This window comes from Bactrocera oleae, chromosome 6, assembly GCF_042242935.1.
Source record: "Bactrocera oleae isolate idBacOlea1 chromosome 6, idBacOlea1, whole genome shotgun sequence".
In the NCBI taxonomy this organism is placed as follows: Eukaryota; Metazoa; Arthropoda; class Insecta; order Diptera; family Tephritidae; genus Bactrocera; species Bactrocera oleae.
Genome location: NC_091540.1, coordinates 13046672 through 13068754, shown reverse-complemented (window position 1 = coordinate 13068754; position 22083 = coordinate 13046672). Strand labels below are relative to the sequence as shown.

General features: G+C 35.4%; 1 protein-coding gene across 12 annotated transcripts in view; it reads right to left on the bottom strand.

The window, feature by feature from the left end:
- LOC106623253 (receptor-type guanylate cyclase Gyc76C) overlaps positions 1-22083 on the bottom strand; it is a 108784-nt gene that overhangs the window by 41019 nt on the left and 45682 nt on the right. For all 12 annotated transcript variants that reach the window (XM_036360814.2, XM_036360806.2, XM_036360807.2 and 9 more), the window contains one exon: positions 16675-16957. The gene's annotated coding sequence lies outside the window, so the exon portion shown is untranslated. The remainder of the gene's footprint in view (positions 1-16674; positions 16958-22083) is intronic.

The following is a 22083-nucleotide window of genomic DNA, read 5'->3' as shown; positions in this document are numbered from 1 at the left end:
TTCAATATTGACTTCTACAGCTTGAAGAGAATCTGGTTTATTGCTAAAGACCAATGATTTCAAATAGCCCCACAAAAATTAGCCTAATTGTGTTAAATCCCAATTTCTTAGAGACCATTCAACGTGACCATTTCTGGAAATTATCGGATCGGTAAACATTACTGAATACAATCAAAAAAAAATTAAAGATCATGGCACATTAAAAATGTCCGAAACGAAATTTAGAAATAATATCATGCCCATTGGAAAGCCTGATATAAGAAGTAAAGTCAACCGGATGTTTGAAAATCCTGATATTAGTAATAAGGAGGCTAGGGCAAGTCGTCATCCGATTTTATCCAATTTAGGCACAAAGATACACTGTTACTAGAAAAACAAGCTCACAGAATTTCATTAAGATAACTCACATATTGACCGATATATGCGATATGAAGTCAATTGGAAGTTGGAAAATCTTTATATGAGTTATTTGCGGGCTAAGGGGATTATTGATCCGATTTAATCCATACTTGCATACTATTGTCAGAAAATCATACTCTTCGAATTTCTCTAATATATACAAGTATGTTACAAATTGACCGATATTTTGGATAAAAAGTTCGCAAAACAAACTGGGGTTCGTATGTGGCTGGGAGCTTGAAAAGTTTTGATGCGTTTTGAACCAATTTTTGGTCGCATGGTAGCCTGAAAGATTAATTCCTGCTTGCTTTTTATACTGGAAAGTGATAGAATCAGATGAAATTTAAATATTTCTTATATGGAAAGTAGGGTTTAGTCTGATTCCTGTTACCCCCAATTTTACACGGTAACTTGAAAATGTCAAAATAATGTTATGCGCCGAATTTGGTTAAAAATCCGTCGAGAAGGTTCCGAGATATGGGGTTTTACCCCTATTAGTGGGGGCTGCCACGCCCATCATCCAATTTTTACACCGGCTCTAATAAATCTCTCTCGTATCATCTTGGGTTTAAAATTGTATGGCTTTCGTTTGCACGGACGGACAGACATACAGTTATTCGAAACTCAACTCGTCTCGCCATGCTGATAATTTATACAAGTATATACATAACCCTATATCTAGCTCAATTAGTTTTAGGTATTAAAAAAACCGTTAGGTGAACAAAACTATTATACTCTGTAGCAACATGTTGCAAGAGTATAAAAACAAATGCAAAGGATGCAGTTAACTGCATGAATACAAAGCGATAGCTAAAAATATTACACAAACAAGAAACAGAGGCGCTCGACACTCAATATTGGCCACACTGATAAAGGCAGTTAGTATGCAAACTGGAAGTGACAAACACACACACAATGACACATATTGATAGATGGAAAAGTTGCTGGCATTTTGGAAGATGGATCATCGAGTCGAACGTTCGATGGTTGGATGGATCGATTGAGCGAGAGATTGCTGCTTGTGATAGCGGCGAAAAATCTCAGATATGCACACATACACACACATATGCCACACATTAATGCAACTAAGCGTTTGCGCTATACAAAACATAACGAGTTATAGCGCGCAGCGCTGGTTGCTGCAAGTTGCAAATTGCTGTGGCAGCTGGCAATATCTGAACACTTATAGTCACAAAATGATTTTGATATGGTGAAATTGAAAATTTTCGCACCTTGAATGGAATTTTATGAAATAAATGCGATATTTTGAAGACAAGAGCAGAGCATCAATGCCATGGACTGCGATTGCCATCTCTGTTAGCAAACTTAAGTTGCTTGCTGTCTATAAAGCGATCGAAAAATGTATGCACAAAAATAATAAATGTCGTACACTCCCATAATTATTGTATTAGCTTGAAAATATTAAACTACTGCTGTTTGCTGGTTAGTTCTTCTATGCCAGCTGTTGCATAGACTCACAAGGACCTTTAGAAATCGAATCAAATACTTGCATTTTCTTTCATGATAATTTGCGAAATTGGCCAGATTGTTTATTGGTTGTGCTGAAAATTGCAAACCCAGCAATAAAAATCGCTTGCCATAATATACGGATTGCTTCTGATTTAACTCCGCATTTTACAGTTATTAACATAATGCAAATTTTTTTTGTGATTTCGTGTCATATTAAAACGGCTAACAATAATATTATTGGAAATTCATCAATTTATAACCACACTCACACACTCATAAGTACCAACGCAAAACTGCTAAGTGCAAGGCGGAATGCTGTGTGTATGTTAACGCATACATACTTATGTTTGTATGTAGTAAATAAAAATAACCAGCGAATAATTTTAATCGAATTCCAGCGTTCCAGCACATGTTTGTTTCTCTATTTGCATAATTGACCACAAATACGTGCTGCAACGCCTAAAGCTGTGCTACGATTTTGTAATGCGCCAAAAACCGCTTGCTATTTTCCACACCGATTTGCATAAGTCCACACAGCAATTGCAAACAGCCGTGTATTACGTAAGTAAAATTATGCGTTCAGTCATTGAACATTTGAGTCTGTGTAAAATATGTAAATTTAAGTAGACTAGTATTTTAAAAATGGCCGAAATAATATATTTTTTATTTCTGTTTTTCAGCTGAGCATAAATATATTGTGACACAAATTGGCTATTATTTATATATTTTGTGCATTAGTGAAAAGCGCACATTCTGTCTAATTGCATACAACTACAAAGTTAGCTGAGCGTATGCTAATACTGCATTCAGCAGCGATTTTATGCCACACAGATTCGTGCAGCCACTCAATGGAAACCACAATTGGAGTTAATTAACCACAAAAAGATAGTGAGTTAATTAGGCATGAAGCGCTCAAGTACCAACAGTTTGTAAGCGTTAATTCATGTGAACGCGCCTTCAAGTAGGCAAGCAATGCGCTAATTTACTTGAAACGCCAGAAGAAATCACTGGTGTAGTATATTTGAAATCCTAAGCTATGAATAGAAGTTTTCATGCCTTGAATTACTGAGCTTTAAATATAAATATTAAAGCGAGTCTAACTTTTTAATAACAGAATATACAAATTTAGATTCACCCTAGGTATTCTAAAACGCTGCTGTAAATCATAAGACTCATTGTAAGTGTAGGCGTTCAGCTAAAAGTATCATTATATGTAAATTCATAAGCGCGTGTGTGCGTGTTGCGCATATGATCAACAGTGATCGGCGCGGCTAACTACAACAATCTACACACAATGGCTGCCAGCACAAAGATCACACATACAAATGTATGTAATGCTTTCGCGCGCTTTGCTCCGCTCGCTCACTCACTCACACGCTTCTGCTTGTTGGCTTGTACAAGCCTCAAGGCCATTTATAAATACGCGCTGCTAAAAATAAACTCAGCGCTACTAAAGCGCACAGCAGCGGCGCGCGAATAGGCGCAGCGCTGAAAAAACACCATTATGAATGTAAATGCTTACGCGACTGTTTGTTCGCTTAGATTATCCACAAAATCTGTATGCACAGGCACTCCGTTGGGGGAGGGGGTGCAAAGCGCGGCAATGGCATGCCGACTGACAAGCGTAATGCAAACAAAGCGGCGGCGGCGGCGGTGATGGCGCTGGCTCTGGCTCTGGCTGAGAGTTCCGGCAGACGTGTGGCCGCAAGCGAGGCGCTCAACTAGACAGCAGCACACGCGCAAACCATCGAGTGCGCACACACAACCGCACACATGTGCGTACATTATAGTTAACAAGTCACTGTACAACACGCTTTTTATTTTGTATTTGGTTTTACACCGCAAATGTATTCATTTATGCTGTGTCGCTGAGTTATTACTTTAATGTCAGCCACGCCGCGTTAATACGTTTTATGGTCATGTAAACACACCAGCTTAAATAACAAGATAAAACTTATGTAAATGTTTGGAAACACCAAATCATCTGTAAACGATTCAAGTCAAAGCGACACAAATGAAAATTTGCAAAATAAAAGTACGTATGTACGTAGTTGCGCGCGTGTATAGTTTTGAAACAATTTGTCCAGCCATCAGGCAGTTGATGGGATGTGCGACTGTGTAAAAGTAAGACTCAGTCAGTTTTTGAATTGCTCTCGAGCTCTGTTTCTAACTGCGTCATCGCTTTGCTCAACGCTTCACTATGTGCCTAGCCTAAAGCATATCAATTCACTTGTCGCTTTACTGCAAACAAGCGCCGCGGCCCAAACTAAACTTTGTTTAACTCTGTAAACATATCGTGTCTAATTAGCAGCTTGCGATTTTTTTCTTATTTTCATGCCATTTAGCATAGTCTAAAAATAGCAAGATATTACAAACATGATCATTTGCATAAATATCACAGGTACTTAATTCAACATGTTTGGTCTACGTTCTAAAACATTTTTTTCTTTGGAATCACATATTCACTCTATTTCATATATGTATTTATGTATGTATGTATGTATATAGAACTAATGGATTATGGATTTGGAACTTGTAAATTTATTCGTAAAATATGCTTATGACCAGCTAGTTTACTGAAGCCGTAGCAAACGTTAGCGTGTGTAGCAACAACAAAATTAAATATTCCACTTAGAAACTTTTAACCGCAGATAGAAAAATAAAAAAAAAATGTCTTTAATTTGTGCACAAATTAGCAAAAATGTGAAATGTTTGCCAAAATTAACACAATTCAAATTTCAAATTATGATAATACACGTATATATATCAAGTCTCTCGTATGTGTAGAGAATATCAAAATTTGCAAAAAATTCGCATAAAAATTTCGCAAAGATAAGATAAGCTCTAATTTTTTTGAGCGAAAATATTATAGATTATAGTTTTGTGGATTTTTCCACCAAGTAAATGATGCTCTTATTTCAGTTGACAACAACTCAAAACTTGAAATGTGATCTCCTATAACTAGCATAGATATCTGTGAGCGTAATCATTATAAGTTATATTTTAAAAATCACGTAATAATGATTATATATTGAGTTTTACGATTTTCTTCACTAATAATGATTAATTTTGATTAAAATTATAATAAATCGTAAAAAATCATTAATTTTCAGCAAAAAAAATAAAAATCTCCAAAAATTATTATATATGATTTTTATTATTACTATTTTTTTTTTTTGTTGATTAAAAATAAAACTCACTTTTGATTACAGGTTTCTAATGAAGTGTTTTGCTAGTTTCGTGGAATGCGCTTTTAAAACAAAAGTATATTTTTCTTTTCACTTTTGTGTATAACACAAAAATTTGATAAGAAATTATTATTTCGATAAACTCCATGCAACTACACCCGTATTTACTGACAGAAACAATTTTTTTTTTTTATAACACATATTTTGGATTCGATAACGAATTCGAAAACTTCCAATAGTCATGCAAACCAGGACATACATGTCTGTTGTGTTTCAAGGCCCTAGCTCAATAATTACGCTTGATATTAATTTTTCTAATTTTCGCAGGGGAGGTAAAGGGTCGTGGCAAAGCCTTCATAAATTTGATCTTGGAGATTTGTACCGAAAGGACATGCAACGAAGTTAGCAAAAACTTGCATAAGAAACCTGTTATCTAAAAAGGAGTTTTATTTTGACCAAAAAAAAAAAATTATTATATATGATTATTATTTTTTTGCGCTCAAAAATATTGATTATTTATGATTTTTATTTGTTTTTTTTTTTGCCCAAAATTAATCAATATTTATGATTTTGTTTTTGTGCTCAAAAATAATGATTATATGTGATTTTTTTTTGCTCAAAAGTTTTGATTATATATGATCTTTTTTATTGCTCAAAAATAGTAATTATATATGATTATTATTATTATTATTATTTTTTGCTTAAAAATTATGATTATATATTATATATTTTTTGTTCAAAAATAATGCGTATATACAAGTATGATTTATTATAAATTTAATCAAAACTAATCGGTGAAGCCAATTATAAAAATCCGAAATTAAACAATCATTACCGAAATGCTGAGTTCATCGAAGAAGGATTAACGTGACATTATAAATATTTTTTTTTAATGACGATTTCAAGTAATTGATTTTTTCATGCAAAAATTGCAACAATAATCCTTATTTACAGTCTCTAATATTTATATTTAGCTTTTTTTGGTATCATTGTAAGAAAAAATTTCTATTTTATTTATATACTCTCTTAAGCGCAGTTAAAAAAATTGAGCTTCAACTCTTTACTTTGCTTAGAAATAACCGTTGCTGAACTTAAGCTAAGCGCATAATAGATAAAGTGATCGATACGAATGTTTAGAAACTCTATAGAAAACCAATTTTACGAGTCTATATGGCATTCCACGTGCTTTATTTGGGACATAAATTTAATCGTTTATTATTTTCATTATAAAAAGGCCGCTTCACCGCACTCAACATCAAAGCCAATAAATATGCAACTCTTTCCAACGTCTTCTTCATAACGCCTACCAAATTTTATTGCTTTTTTGTAAATTTTATGATCGTATTGGCTTTTTGTCAGTTTAATAGCCCAGTGCAGTTATCAAACAGTAAATGCACATTAAATGTCTCATATATCATAACACAATATGTTTACAAGACCCATTTGAGCTATATATTTGTAAGCGAAGTCACTAGACAGATTACAAAGCGAGCCGAGCACTCAATGGATTTACAGTTAACAGCTACTTTATGTGCCCTGCTTTTGTTAATTACAACTTTTTCACTTAGAAATTTGACTGCAAACAATTTTAAAAATATTTATTTATTGAATGGCATTCTCTCTAAAAGCTCGCTTACATGCTTTGCCTCAATTGCTGATCATTTTATTTTTAAAATCTGGTTTGCTAACGTCTAGCGCTTAAAATAGTTAACCGATATTTTGCGAAATTCAATTTATACAGTTTCGCCGTTTTAATGATGTTTTGCATGTTTCGCCGGCACTCCCGCCATAGCGGCCAATACACGGGCGATATTGCAGTGACAGCGCAAAAGCGCCGGCGCAACAGCAACGAGTATATAAATGATTGCCAACAACTGCACTGACTACTGGCTAGACAGACGTGACGGTGACACACCCGGTAAAGTTTTGAGTTGCAACTAAAAATAGAATTAGTAAAAAATGCTACAATATGTATCACGATATGTTTGTATTCGCGAGTGACGAGTGGCGAGCGGCGAGTGTGCGGGCGATTGTGCGTTTGAATGAATGTTGTTGAGTGCGTTTGTAGTTGCGGTTAGTTTCAATTCTATTACTGTCGAGCTTCTCGCTTTTGTTGCTATTGTTGTTTATGTTAAAATTGTCAAGAGAGTAAAATAAATTGAATTTGTGAAACTCGTTTGCCGCAACTGGCTGTGACTAAGTTATTTATAGGTCAGAGCCGTTGAAAGTCGGGAGTAGTAATATAGGCGCCGAGTAAAAGGAAGTGAGTAATATCTATTAAAACAAAATGAGGCACTTCATTTCAAATGTATCTGATTGCTTTATGTTAATAATAATACTTTCTATATTCGATAATAATAAGCTTTTTCGCACTTCTTTCTTACTCAAGTCTTAATATATTAAACCGGTAAACAGACAAAACGAATGCAAGGCTCGGTTTCTGAGAGCTCATACAAATTTCTGCTCGCATAATAGTCGAGAGAGGATATAAAAATTTCCTGTCAATCCAGGAACAAGGCAATATCATTAGTATTCTCTTTCTGGTAACGTTTTACAAAGTGAGTGTTCGAAAATATATAAAGTGAACACTTTACACACTTTACACTTTTGGCTCGACAGTCGAGTCAACCTAAGCGGAATGAACCCGGATTTTATTCGGCCAAGGACTATCAGCTCGGCAGAATTCTGCCGCTACAACAACAACAACAAGTTAATCAAAACGTAGATTCACCATGTCATACTTTATTAGTTAGCTGTCTTACTGATTGTTGATTGTTAGAATAAAATTTTCCATAATAAAATGGCTCTTTACAACTGGCTAAGACTTCTATTATTTTTGCTAAATAAATTCAAGTGCGCACTCTATATTTCAGACTATAATTGCTGCTCAATAGTCGCTTGATTATCTGCTAGGTTTATCAGCCTAAAGTGGCTGCCACTTCATTAAGGTAGTAACCTCTCAACAACAACAATGCACAAGAATAAGTAGTCGACAGGCGCGTAAGCCAACAACGAGCATTAACTGTCGAGAAGTCACTACAAATTGGCAACAAATTGTAATTACTGAATTCTTATTTGTTTGTCTAAAGATTTTTATCATAATGCTTCTGTTACATACGAACAGCATATGACGATAAGAAATGTGTGTTTATTTAATAGTAATTAAGTGCGCGATACGTCAAATGCATAGAGATAATTTATGGTGTTGGGCCGATCGGTGGCGAGCAGGGTGCAATTGGAGAGCAGCACTATAACAAGCGTAAAAGACCGTGCAGAACATACGTCTTTAAATAGTCATATTTAAACATATAATATTTAAAAAAAAAAAAGCGAAAATTAAAAAAAAAAAATGTTAAGAAAAAAATATTTTGTTTTTTGCTATAACTGTAGTAATTTGCATGTCATCACCTGACGTTAATAAGCAAGCGTTTGACGCGCGACATATCAAAACATTTGTCGCTTCTATTTGTGACTTTTGAATTACAACCGCATTTCTGCTGTTTGAATCTCGCTTTTTTTACGCTACGCCGACAGCATATACACATTAGGTGGTCCATGCAGTAAATATTATTAGTTAACATATGTGTATTTGTGTATTTATATGTATATTTGACTAGGCATATACTTGTTAAATGCATACTAATACTGGTTCGAAGACGCCTGATAGTTGGTTGAGATCTATTTTCGTGGTGAAACTACAATCAGATTTGTATCTTATATATGTCAAGAAACAACCAAAAAATAAGCAAAAACTTTAACTTCAGCTACACTGAATCTATAATAATCTCACTGTGCATTTTTTAGAGCATAACATAAAAAGATTTTTATCTTGATTGTGCTCGTTCAGTTTATATGGCAGCTATACGCTGTAGTGATCCGATTTGAAAAATATGCTTAGAGATTATACAGTTGTCTTAGACAATAAGCCATGCAACATTTTTGGAAAATACCTAGTCAAATGAAAAAGTTTTCCCTATAAGCACTTGATTCCGATCGTTCAGTTTGTATGGTAGCTATATGCTATATTGATCCGATCTGAACAATTTTTTTGGAGGTTGCCTTAGCGCTCTAAATAATAATTCATGCCTAAATTCGTGAAGATACCTCGTCAAATAAAAAAGTTGTCCATGCAAGCAGTTGATTCTAATCGTTCAGTTTGTATGGTAGCTATATGCAATAGCGATTCGATCTGAATAATTTCTTCGAATATTGCGTCATTGCTTTAAGTAATAATCTATGCCGAATTTCATGAAGATAGCTGTTTAAATGAAAAAGTTTTCCATATAAGCACTTGATTCCGATCTTTCAGTTTATATGACAGCTATATGCTATAGTCATCCGATATCGGCGGTTCCGACACACGAGCAGCTTTTTGGAGAGAAAAGGACCTGTGCAAAATTTCTGGTCGATATCTCAAAAACTGAGGGACTAGTTCGTATAAATACAGACGGACGAGCAGACGGACATGGCTAAATCGACTCAGCTCGTTACGCTGATCAATTAAATATATATATACACTGTAGGGTCTAAGACGTTCCCTTTTGGTTGTTACAAACATCGTGGCAAACTTAATATACCCTCTTGAGGGTATAATCATTAAAACTATGTCATCGAACTCAACCTCTTCAGAGTGGTAGTTTAGACAACTAACTACTACATAGCTTTTTAGTTAAACTTTGATACTACCTCATAAAAATGTATTAAACTTTCAAAAGTCGCTTAGAGTTCTGCGCTGTGCATAGATGTGACACATTTTCTTCGAGCTTGATATACTCTTTCTTACTATGAGAAATTCAGCTATGTTCACCGCGCTCCACATTCATATACTTTTCCTGTTGGCTCTACTCTTTTTAGCTCTTAACTACGGCAAAAGCTCACTTAATTAGTTAGAAAATGACTCAACAAACTAAAGTGGCAAGTTATTAATATTGCCACTGATAATTAGCCAATGCCACAGCATAACATTTATACAGGCGCTGAATAGCAGGATACGCCACGCATAATTTTACGAGCCGGAGCTACGCATGTTCTAATACACATATAATATATATAAATATTGTATATAGATAATAAAGTTCATATATACAAACGCATGTGTGCGTAACCAATCAATGCTTCGACGAATCGCACTTTGTTAACCCTGTCGCCACTTACTTAGCCGCTGTCAATTATTTAATTTCATATTCGCCGTATTATTCAATCAACGGCGACAAAGCGACACTCGGCACGATCTCTTTAATTGACTTGTCACAGAGTCTTTGGCTAATTGTGAAACCTATAAATAACCCAATAGCCGGTAGTGTTCACAAAAACATATGTCTATACAAATATACATACATACATACACACATATATATATAAGTACATCTCTTTATTAAGACGCGTACGTATATGTGTCAGCCGTTGTGCATTAGGCGCCTGTGAGCTGTCAGTAGGCTGGCGCTATACTGTGCATACACACACACACACTCTTTAGCAAGTAGCTTTCGAGAATTTCTCGCGCATTTCGCATATCTAACCCAACCACACATGCACACAAACAGACACAACAGCTACCATCTGGGCAAGAGTTACTTGTAAACCTTTAATTAATGTTAATCAATTTCGTTTGACTCTCAGCGCGCACACTCAACGTACACACACACATGCAAGTAGCTGTATGTGCGTACTTCGCCATACAATTCGTTTATTTATGGGCCACTTTCCTTGTATTCATTTCATTAAATCTTGGCTGCATCGAAACGACGCGCCGTCGGCGTGCCGAGCGAAGTGACACAGACTCTTGATATTTGGCACAGTCACATACACGCATACATGTTTACTTAAATAGATGTGGGTGCGTGTTTGGTGTTGCTGGTGGCGACTATTGGTGCCGCTGGCAACGGCGATGGCAACCATGCCAACAGCAACCTTGACCATGGCACATTCGCAGCACATGAGAGCTGCTCTGCTGCTGGCTGCTTCGCTTTTATTTATTTATATTGTGTTTTTGTATTTAGTGTACACAGTTGTGGAATTTTATTGCTATTCTTATTAAAATACAAATTCAAATATGTTTATATGCACATTTATATATATATACAATATATATATATATACAAGTATATATGTATATATACATATATGTATGTGTGTTTTTTTGACAGTCATTTCCGGCGTACTACGCGTTAATTAACATTTCGGCCGCTCGGCGCGTTGTTGAAGCCAAGCTGCGGCGCCGAAGTTATTACGCGAATTTTTGTTATTGTTTCGTCAAAGATAAAATCTAACAAACAGACGCTATTTTTAGCTGCCTCTGAACTGCGATTACAACGCTAGCTTTTGGTTGCAGTGTACGCGGTGTTACTGCCAGGTGACGCTTTGTTTATGTTGTTGGCAAATTAAAGTAATTTTTACAACTGATTAGTAAGATTGCGGTACTAGTTGATCTTATCACAGGAAAAAAAACGTTAACTTCGGTTGCACCGCAGCTTCACAAATATAAAAGTTTCCGTACTAGAACTTGATCTTTATCGGTAAGTTTGTATGAGAGTTACATATCAAAGTGATCCGATTTGTACAATTTCTTTGGAGAATCCATTGTTGTCTTACACAATAATCCATGCCAAATTCCGTGAAGATAGCTCGTCTAATAAAAAAGTTTTCCATACAATCACTTGATTCCGATTGTTCAGTTTGTATGGCAGCTATATGCTATAATGGTCTGATATTGGCCATTCTGACAAACGAGCAGCTCTTTGGTGAGAAGAGGTCAGATGCTAAATTTCAGATCGATAGACGGACAGACAGACGGATATGGCTAAATCAACTAAGCTCGTAACGCTAATCATTTATATATATATATTTTATATGGTCTCCGACGTTTCCATCTGGGTGACAAACATCGTGACAAACTTAATATATCCAGGTTAGGGTGAACAAACAAAAAACGAATAACCAAAAGTAAACTAAAGAGCGCAAAAATACCTTTGCCACCGAAATTGAGCTAAGTATATGCGCTAATGCTTAAATAACAATAAATTATTATTTCTTATACACGAATATTTAAACACATTCAAAGATATACATGCCAAGACAAAAAGCCTAACAAATGGAAAAAATTTGCAAACAAAAAATTATTAATAACTTTTTTCACACGCTCGTTGACAGGTGCCGCTGATGGTTTTGCTGTTGTTTTTGTGTATTTGAAATCTCGCACATCGATACCTACATATACTTGTATATAATTGGCACACATGCGCAGAGTCCCACACACACACACAAACACACACATGTAAATACATATGTACAAAGAAATATATTTCCGCTTGCATGGCTTAAGCTTCACACGTTTAAGCCACTGCGTGCGGCCAACTCATTACGGATTTATGTGTTATTATTGCACGCTCAATTGTTGGCGTCATTGTTGTTGTATTTTTGCTATTATTATACTTTCGCAACCTGTTGCTACAGAGTACAATAGTTTTGTTCACCTAGCGGTTGTTTGTATCACCTAAAATTAATCGAGTTAGATATAGGATTATATATATATAAATGATCAAAATGAAGAGACGAGTTGAAATCCGGGTGACTGTCTGTCCGTCCGTACATGCTCTAACTTGAGTAAAAATTTAGATATCTTTATGAAACTTGGTAGACATGTTTCTTCGTACCGTCAGACGGTTGGTATTGCAGATGGGCGTAATCGGACCACTGCCACGCCCACAAAACGCCATTAATCAAAAACAAATAAATTGCCATAACTAAGCTCCGCAATAAGACACAAGACTGTTATTTGGTACACAAGATCACATTAGGGAGGGGCATCTGCAGTTTAAATTTTTTTTTAAAGTGGGCGTGATCCCGCCTCTAATAGGTTTAATGTGCATATCTCCTAAACCGCTAATGCTATAATAACAAAATTCACTGAAAGCAAATGTTTTAGAACCTCTACAGTGTGAAAATGGGTGAAATCGGGTGGCAACTCCGCCCACTCCCCATATAACGGTACTGTTAAAAACTACTAAAAGCGCGATAAATCAAGCACTAAACACGCCAGAGACATTAAATTTTATCTCTGGGATGGTATGAAATGACTTTATAGGAACCGCGTTCAAAATTAGACAGTGGGCGTGGCACAGCCGACTTTTAGGTGAAAACCCACATCTTGAGATCTGCTTAACCGATTTCAACCAAATTCGGTGCATGACGTTCTTTCATATTTCTATGTCATAGTGCGAAAATGGGCGAAATCGGACTACAACCACGCCTATTTCCCATATAACACCATTTTCAATTCCATCTGATTCTTTCACTTTCCACTATTCATATCTAGCAATAATGATTACATCGGAGTAAAACTTTGCGTGAAAAATACGTTTGAAGTACGCCACCTTGTGACCAAAAATTGTCTAAATCGAACCAAAACTGTTCAAGCCCCTAAGTACTAAATATGTGGACCCCAGTGCCTATAGTTGAACTTCTACCGAAAATATCAGTCAATCCACAAAGAAATCTCAAACGAGTATACCATTTGACTTTGCGAGAGTATAAAATGTTCGGTTACATCCGAACTTAGCCCTTCCTTACTTGTTGCTATTATTTTTTTACATTTTTTTTATGTGTTTTGAATTTTTTGCTTGAATTTTTTTAAGCTTTGTTTTTGCTGGTGTTGTTTAGCTCGTGCTGCTATTGACTTAATTACAAAATGAGCAATTATTTATTTACATTTAATTTTAAACAACAAAAATAGCAAACAGCACTATATAAATGTATTAAAAAATAATAAAACAGCAACAACAACATACATATAACAACCAAATGAGCATTAAAATATCAATTTGCGTTACATATGTATCAGCGCGCGTGGAAATTCAATGGCTTGTTGTTGTTGTAAAGTGATTAACACTCATAGCTTACATACAATACTTGCGTATGTGTGTGTACATATATGTATATGTAAACGACAGCGGCGGGTTGAAATCAATGCGCCAGCCGACAACAACGTGGGTGTTGCCACGTAATTCTTTGTGCGAAAACCTTTTGACTTTTGAGCAGCTTATTATTGCAATGTGTCTTTGCTTGTATTAGACAACAAAATTGCATAGTGCAGTGACAGCAGTGTACAACAAAAATATAGTAGCCGTACATAGCATATTTCCAATGAGAAAAAGAGAAAAAAAACCGAAATGAAAACAGAAACAAACACAAAATATCAGTTAGTAACTAAAATATCACGAAATTATGCGTTTGTCACATTAATATGTGTATCTACAAATTAGGCACAATTATTATTTGCTCATTGATAAGATTACCTCAGGCCTACGCGAGGGCAAAAATTATATTACAACAACAATATTATAGCACTAACTTTCCATTTTATTTACAAGTTGTTAAAATTAACAAATAACAGAATGTATTGCTGGTATAAAAATAGCAATGGGTACTTGGCTTAATAGCGAAAATATAATGCTGTATTATTATTGTTGTTGTTGTTACAATATTGATGAATAATGAATTGCTTTATTAATTATTGTGCATTGCATTAGGCCTTTAAGCTAAACCAATTAATCAGCTAACAACAGAGAATGTAAACAATAGCGTGTTTCTCACTGCCTACCCCCACACATATACGCATGCAGCAATACACACATATGCTATGTATGTATATGTAGTGTCGCCATTTATGTTTGACTGTTATAGCATTTGCAAATACACAAAGAACTCAAATGAATTTCTTCTCCCGCGTTTCGGTAAGCTTATGCGGAGAGCAATGGCTTAAAGTGAACACGTGTGCTTGACAGTTTAATTGACATGCGCGTAAACAGTGGCAGTGATGGCGTTGCTGGTGCTGCTGTGGAGTGAAGAGTGTTTGTTAGGTGCTCATGGTGGTTCCCCTGCGAAGCAGTGAAGCTGCACAATTAACTGAGCATTGTGCTTGTCATGTAGTATTTTAAGCAAAAAAAAAAAAAGTGTATTCATATAAGCTGCGACATAGAATGCAGATAGACGGTGTGAGGCAGCAGGTAAATATCTCAGGTTTTCAGTCAAATATAGACGGCAGCATATCAAATTACAAAACAGTCAATATAAATATTAAACGTAGCCTTAGAAGTTGAACACTAGCGCATCTCAACCATATTTCGGCTTCGGGCTAAGTAGCTGTCAAAGAGTTTTGGTGTGAGAGCAATTTTAAATATGGTAGTTGCCTACTGACGGTTACATTAAATTGAAGAAACTTATCGAAAAATAATATTAATGAAATTTTTTTTATTAAAATTAAAAAAACCCCCTTAATTCGGTTACACTGAAATATTGCATAAAAAAAAAAAAGGTTTACATAGAATAGCTTAATTTTGCTTGGTAAGCGTGAATGCCAGCTATAATCTATTGTCGTCCGATTAAAACAATTTGTTCGGAGATTATATCTTTGTTTTGTGCAATTATTCCCGCTGAAGTTCGTGAAGATATCTTGTCAAATAAAAAAGTTTTCCATACAAGAACTTTGTTTTGATCGATCTGTTTGTATGGCAGCTATATGTCATAGTGACGCGATATCGGCGGTTCCGACGTATGAGCAGCTTCTTGGTGAAAAAAGTACGTGTGCAAAATTTCAAATCGGTATGTCATAAACTTAGAGACTAGTTGGCGTATATACAGACAGACGGACATGAATAAATCGACTCAGCTCTTCACACTGATCATTTATACATGCAGTCCATAGCGTCTCCGACGTTTCCTTCTATGTATTACAAACTTCGTGGCAATCTTAATATTCAGTTTATAAAAATGTTATTATATAAAATTAGTGAAGACGTGTTCATATAATGAGTGAGTTCATATGTAATTTTAAAGCATATACTACAAGCTTATTCCAAGCTATGATTTCTGTGAAGTAATTTGTTAACCTTGAACAATACACAAGCAATATATAATGCCAAAGTTTCAATGAAAAATGAATGACGAATTCACAGCTGTTGCACTAATAAAGTCATGCATAATAGAAGAAGACGCAGTTCCGCCGTAAAAAAGCCAAAATTGATTACAAAGTAGCGAAATTGCAGGCATTAAGTTCAGTGCCTCAAATTAAGTGCGAATAAATAATATTTGTGTGCAAAAATAGTTAAAGTGAAACTTGGATATATGTACACTTTGTTTTTCAAAATACAGCAGTAATCTTTCAATTTTGTTAGTAATACGAAAATCCAACCAAAGTAATGCCAACCCACCACATATTTGGTATCATTGTAAACACAACTCAAGTTAAAGCAATTTGTTTGATTTATTCCATTTCTACACCGAATAGCATAAACATACAAGTATGGAGCCAGCAACATAGCATTTGACCCGCCAATGGCGTTATTTCACCAAAAACCGCTCGGACGAGCGTAACTGTATGTACTGGGTATTATAGCAAAATCTCGCAGAACAAACAAACAGCAAGCGGAAAAATTTCACGCAGCTTATTGACATTGAAGCATTGGAATTCTAGCAAAAAAAAAATGTAAAGAAAAATAAATAACTATATACATATATTCTCTAAAAATATTGACACTATAAACATTTTTGCTCGCCAAAGCCGACGCACATACACACATACCCAGTATGTATGTAATATAACGGTTATGAAATTACTTACGCGATATTGTTGTTATTGTTGCAATGCACGTGCTTGTTTTAGCGATGTTTTTGTTAGAACGCACCGTTTGTGGCTACAACTTTGCTTTTGCAATTTTTGATTAACACTATTGTCGTAAGCAACAATTGTTACTTCAAAATTTTTTTCAATTTTCTCTTGTGGAATTTTTGCTATTATTTTACGCTTTCGTTGTACGCAATCGACAACCCGATAGCAATGTTATATAAATGCAACGAAGTCACTTTGGCGGTTTGACGGCGCTCTTTTAGACCGTTATCCATAACTGTAATGAAAAGCAAGAGAAGCATAATTTAAACGTGTTTGAATAATGTAAAATATTTTAGAATAAAAATATTAGTTTTGGATTCGAAAAATGTTTCCGTAGTTGTAAATGGGTAAATTAAATATATTCACGTATTTGCAAATATATATACGTACATACATACATATATGTATATGTAAAAATATTGTTTCAAGTCTGTGCTAATACTGATAACTGTTGCATCATACTAAGTTGTGATAATGCCAAAAATATTAAAATATGCCATAAAGAGGCTTATAAGTAAGGTTGAAAAGGAGATTGCATTGTTGCCTTAAATCCATCCCAAATTTCGTGAAGATAACTCGTCAAATGAAATAGTTTTCCATACAAGTACTTGCTTCCGATTGTTCAGTTTGTATGACAGCTATATGCTATAGTCATCCGATCTATACAATTTCTTTGGCGATGGGATTGTTGCCTTAAATAATAATCCATCCCAAATTTTGTGAAGATAACTCGTCAAATTAAAGAGTTTTCAAGCTTCTTAGTGGGAAAAGGACATGTGCAAAATTTAAGATCGATAGCTTAAAAACTGAGTGAATAGTTTGTATATATACAGACAGACGAACAGACAGAGGGGCATGGCTAAATCAACTCAGCTAATCATGCTGATCATTTATATATATATTTTATAGGGTCTCCGACGTTTCCTTCTTGGTGCAACAAACTTCGTGGCAAACTTAATATACCCTGTTCAGGATACAAAAAATATCAATAATAATGCCATTCCCAAGGAACTTTGAATTTTATTGTGTTGCAAGAAGTAAAAGCTGCTGACGTCATGACTTTGAATAAAAGCCAATTTTCCCGTTTAAAGCACAGTTGCTGTCAAAACTCGCTAATATTGGCTCGAAGAGTTCACTATTTCTTCATCTAGTTTATTTTCAAGAGAGATTTCACAAACAAAATAGTAGCAGTTTGTGACAGCTGTCAAAAAACAATTATTTAAGCTAACTTGAGAACTTTTGTTTTTTGATCTCAAATGTGACATAACACTCTTAATAGCTGTCTTCGATTCGCCAAGCGTTGGAGAGCAGCGAATCAAACAAGCTATACTAGATGCTCAAACAAACGAGCAGCACTTGTGGTGCAACCCTGCGCTAGCATGTCTTCTAAAACATGCGCAATAATGTTATGATTCTTTTGCGATAAAAAATGTTGCTGTAATACATAAATTTTGATTTCTATAAATAAACATAATTGATTTTAAGTCTTATGTTTTATAGCTTAAACACAATGCGGACGATTTTCGTCGCAGCTAGGGTGTATTCCGCGCTCAAAAATATTACAATAAATAATGAAACCAAACATAAACAATCTTAATATTGCCAACGCAGGCATTTTCTTAATTTTTTTTTGAAAATTCTTAAAATGTTTACTGAAAATAATATTTTGCCACCGCGGTCGGCGATAAAATTAGAAATAGCTCTATCTTATCATGGTGAACAAATATTCGTCGTCGCCCGTATTGTGTTTAAACTATTAAAAATACAAAAAAAATTGTATTTTCATTAGTCATTTAAACCATTCACAATAGTAAAACTGATCTAAAATATGCAAAACAAAACTTGGTAGCACTGAAGATAGCGGCTACACCACTTAAATGAGTTATACGTCAGAGAAATGGCGAATCGAAGACAGCTAATATATTAAAAGATATAAATAACTCTAGTTATCTGATTATACAACATATACAAGGATTATATACCAACTTGTATGGGCTTATTAATCTCATTGAGTAACACTTCTGTTTTCTCATATGAAAGAGAGTTACAAGAGTGTAAGTAGTTTTGCACATAGCGTAGCGAACATGTATGTACATGTTTACATATGGTTGTGTGTTGAATTGCATAACTGAAAGTGGATAAGGATTTTACATCAGAGGCGAAGTCTTTTCATCAAAAACGCTCAAAGCGAAATAATAACAACTAAATTCCACTACAAAGAGCATATGTACATATTTATGTACATAAGCAGATGTGTGTGTAAATATATACATATGTATTTATCAGCGATTATGAAAAAATATAACGGTTTTGCGTTCCATACCCTAGTACAAGCATGTATGTATATGTGCGCTGAGGAATGTACTAACTTCTGCGATAAGTTGCGGAATTTCTTTATAACAACAAAACATACAACAACATTGAAGTTATTTATGACTTTAAAGTGGTAAAAATAGAATTTTTTATTTGCAAATGTGCTAAATGTGTGACATTTGGCAATAATTGCACGCTGTGTATCAACGAATACACTGGAAAAGCGCTATAAATTTTTACCAGCGCATATTATGTACAATATTATTATTATGTTAGATTAGGGCAATGTGCATATGCGTTTAGTCATAGCGTCTAGCGTTGGCAGAAAAACAGCGAAAATGAACTTCAATAAATAACACATATGTAGGTAGGAGTAGGAGACGCTAATGGGTGTATGCATGGGCTTTATTCAAACTAAAATTGTGTAATTTTGCATGCTAGCGCCATTTTACAGTACTTTAGGATTACTGTAAAAATTATTAAATTTTTTGCGCAATTTCAGCTTAAAGTTTAACAATTTCAGCGCTTCTACTTATGATTATTTTTTCCCCCATATATAGAGTTAAATTGAAAAATGTTGTCAACACTTGCTACAATACCGTTACCTAACAACCGCCGAAATCGCAATTTCGCCATTCTCGCTCCTGCCATGTGCAAAGATTAGCGGTTTTGTGCTGGGATGCAAGTGCTTATATACGCGTTTTATGCCAAAGATAATTCCATTGAACAACGCATGCGTTTGTATATTTGACTCTTTTGGCCTATGTTTTTAAATGTTTGTGCGTGTGCTTGTACGCGTGAGCGATTTCATGGAAATTCAGCTTAAAATTCGTAGATTGCCGAAATGATTGTATCGACAAAAGTTCACATCAATGCCTCTTGCATTGGCAGACACCACATAATGCATTGCACACAACCGCGCTCAACATGGCGTATGAGTGATTATGCGCAATTTATTTATTCTCATGTATGTTTCCATGAATTGTGCAACACTATTTATACGATAACAGTTCAATGGCAAAATGATGCTGCACGTGTGCGTCTACACACATTTTTCATACAATTTTATAAGCATGTGTGTGACCTGTATGCGCCAAGTATGCGTTGCCCTTAAGCATTCAAGTTTGCGTTAACCAGCGAATATCACAAGAATTAAACGCAGTTATGCTTGCGTTAAGCAATAAGCAATGTTTCTATTCGCTATATCAAAAGCTGTTGTTAGATTCACTGCGTTTAGCAGCGATGAAAATGTATCTAACAAATATTTAATATTTTATACGTATTCCATTTAGTTATTCTAGCTTATTAAACCGTAAGCTATATACATACTTTAATATTCGATAATTCGATATTAATTGTCTGAAATTTATGGCTGTTGAAAGCGCGCCCAAAGTTCAATTATTTGACTTCGGGGCTTGTCTATGCAATCGAGTGTGTTTAATTGAGGTAAATAATGTTGTTAGCTGTAACTAAACGGTGCCGTAAGGCGCACCAAATCGTCTCGCTGGCAAAACAAACACCACAGAGTCAATACTAAATAAGACAATAGCGTTGCAATGTCTACAACAAGCATACACCCACATGCACATACCAAATTACAGCACACATACGCAGCTACACAATATTAGCCAGCTTATGCTTGCGCGCTGGCAACAGTGGCAACGTCAGTTAGTCAAGTGCGCACACTTGTAGTATTCTACGCCACTGAAACGCCCTTAAAAATCACTTAGCGCACACAGTGGGTGTGTTTATGTGGGTATTCTCGGAGTTAAAGGATAACTGCTATGCGCGCGTAAATATTTATTCGCACTAATAGTGGCAAACAAGCAACCAATCACGCTTCAACCTCTAATTTCTCAACAGATACCCACTCGTACACGCGCTTCTTCGGTGCTTAAAGCACAATTCGAGTGAGACGAGCGTACGGCGGAAAGCAAATAGCTCGTTGCGACTCTACTCAAATAAAGCACACGACATTTTCCGTTTAATCGTCGTGTATTTGCCGCTTGGCCATAAATTACGCATTCCGCTTTACAACACTCGACCGCACAGTATTTTCCGCAGGCTGCCCTCAGTGGGTATTTACTCAACAATTTCCTTGGAAAAATTTTACATTCCACACAGTTTTCCTGCAACAATGCTGCGTGTAACACTTGCACACGCAAACAAGCAGATATATGCTTAACTTCAGATCTCTTTTAGGCATATAACGGTCTTAACGGTTTGCCAATGCGACGTACTTAATGGCCCTTAAGTTAAGCGTTACGCTTGACGACACGTGTCGTTTAACTTTATGCCACCACAGCTGCTGCTGCAGCCAGTGGCGACATCGAATTACAGGCGAACGTAAAGCAAAAGACATTGCTGACTTTTTGTACACCAACTCGTAGGTTGCTACAACAAATGCATTACCAACATGGCTGCCACAAAATGTGGCATGCGTGTGTATTAACGCATTATTTACTGCCGTGGCTAGTTGCTCAGTTCCTCGCTTGTTGCAGTTGGAGAACACTTTGTTCATTTCGTGGTAGCAAATAGTTGCAAGAGCGATAATGAAGCTTAATTACTGCGAGTATTTTTTTCCATCAAAGATCGAAGTGCATTACGAAATAAAAAAAGTTTGCAAAATATAAGGATTTGATTCGGATCGTTCAGTTTGTATGGCAGCTATATGTTATAGTGGTCTAATAACGGCGCTTCCGACAATTGAACAGATTTTTGTTGAGAAAAGGCCGCATGAAAAATTTCTGATTAATATCACAATAATTTAGAGACAGACAGACAGACGGACACGGCTAAAGCGAAGTAGCGCGTCACATTGATCATTTAAATATATATTATAGGGTATCCAACGTTCCCTTTTGGTTGTGACAAACTTCGTGGCAAACTTAATATACCCTGCACAGTATATAAAAAGTCAATGAACGCCAAATTGCTATCATTAAACACAGAATACAAGGTGCGTTCTAAAGTAAACAGTAAAAAAGTAACAAAGTAAACTCTAGTGGCGCCATCTATATGTCGACTTCCAGTAAAAATTTCATGACA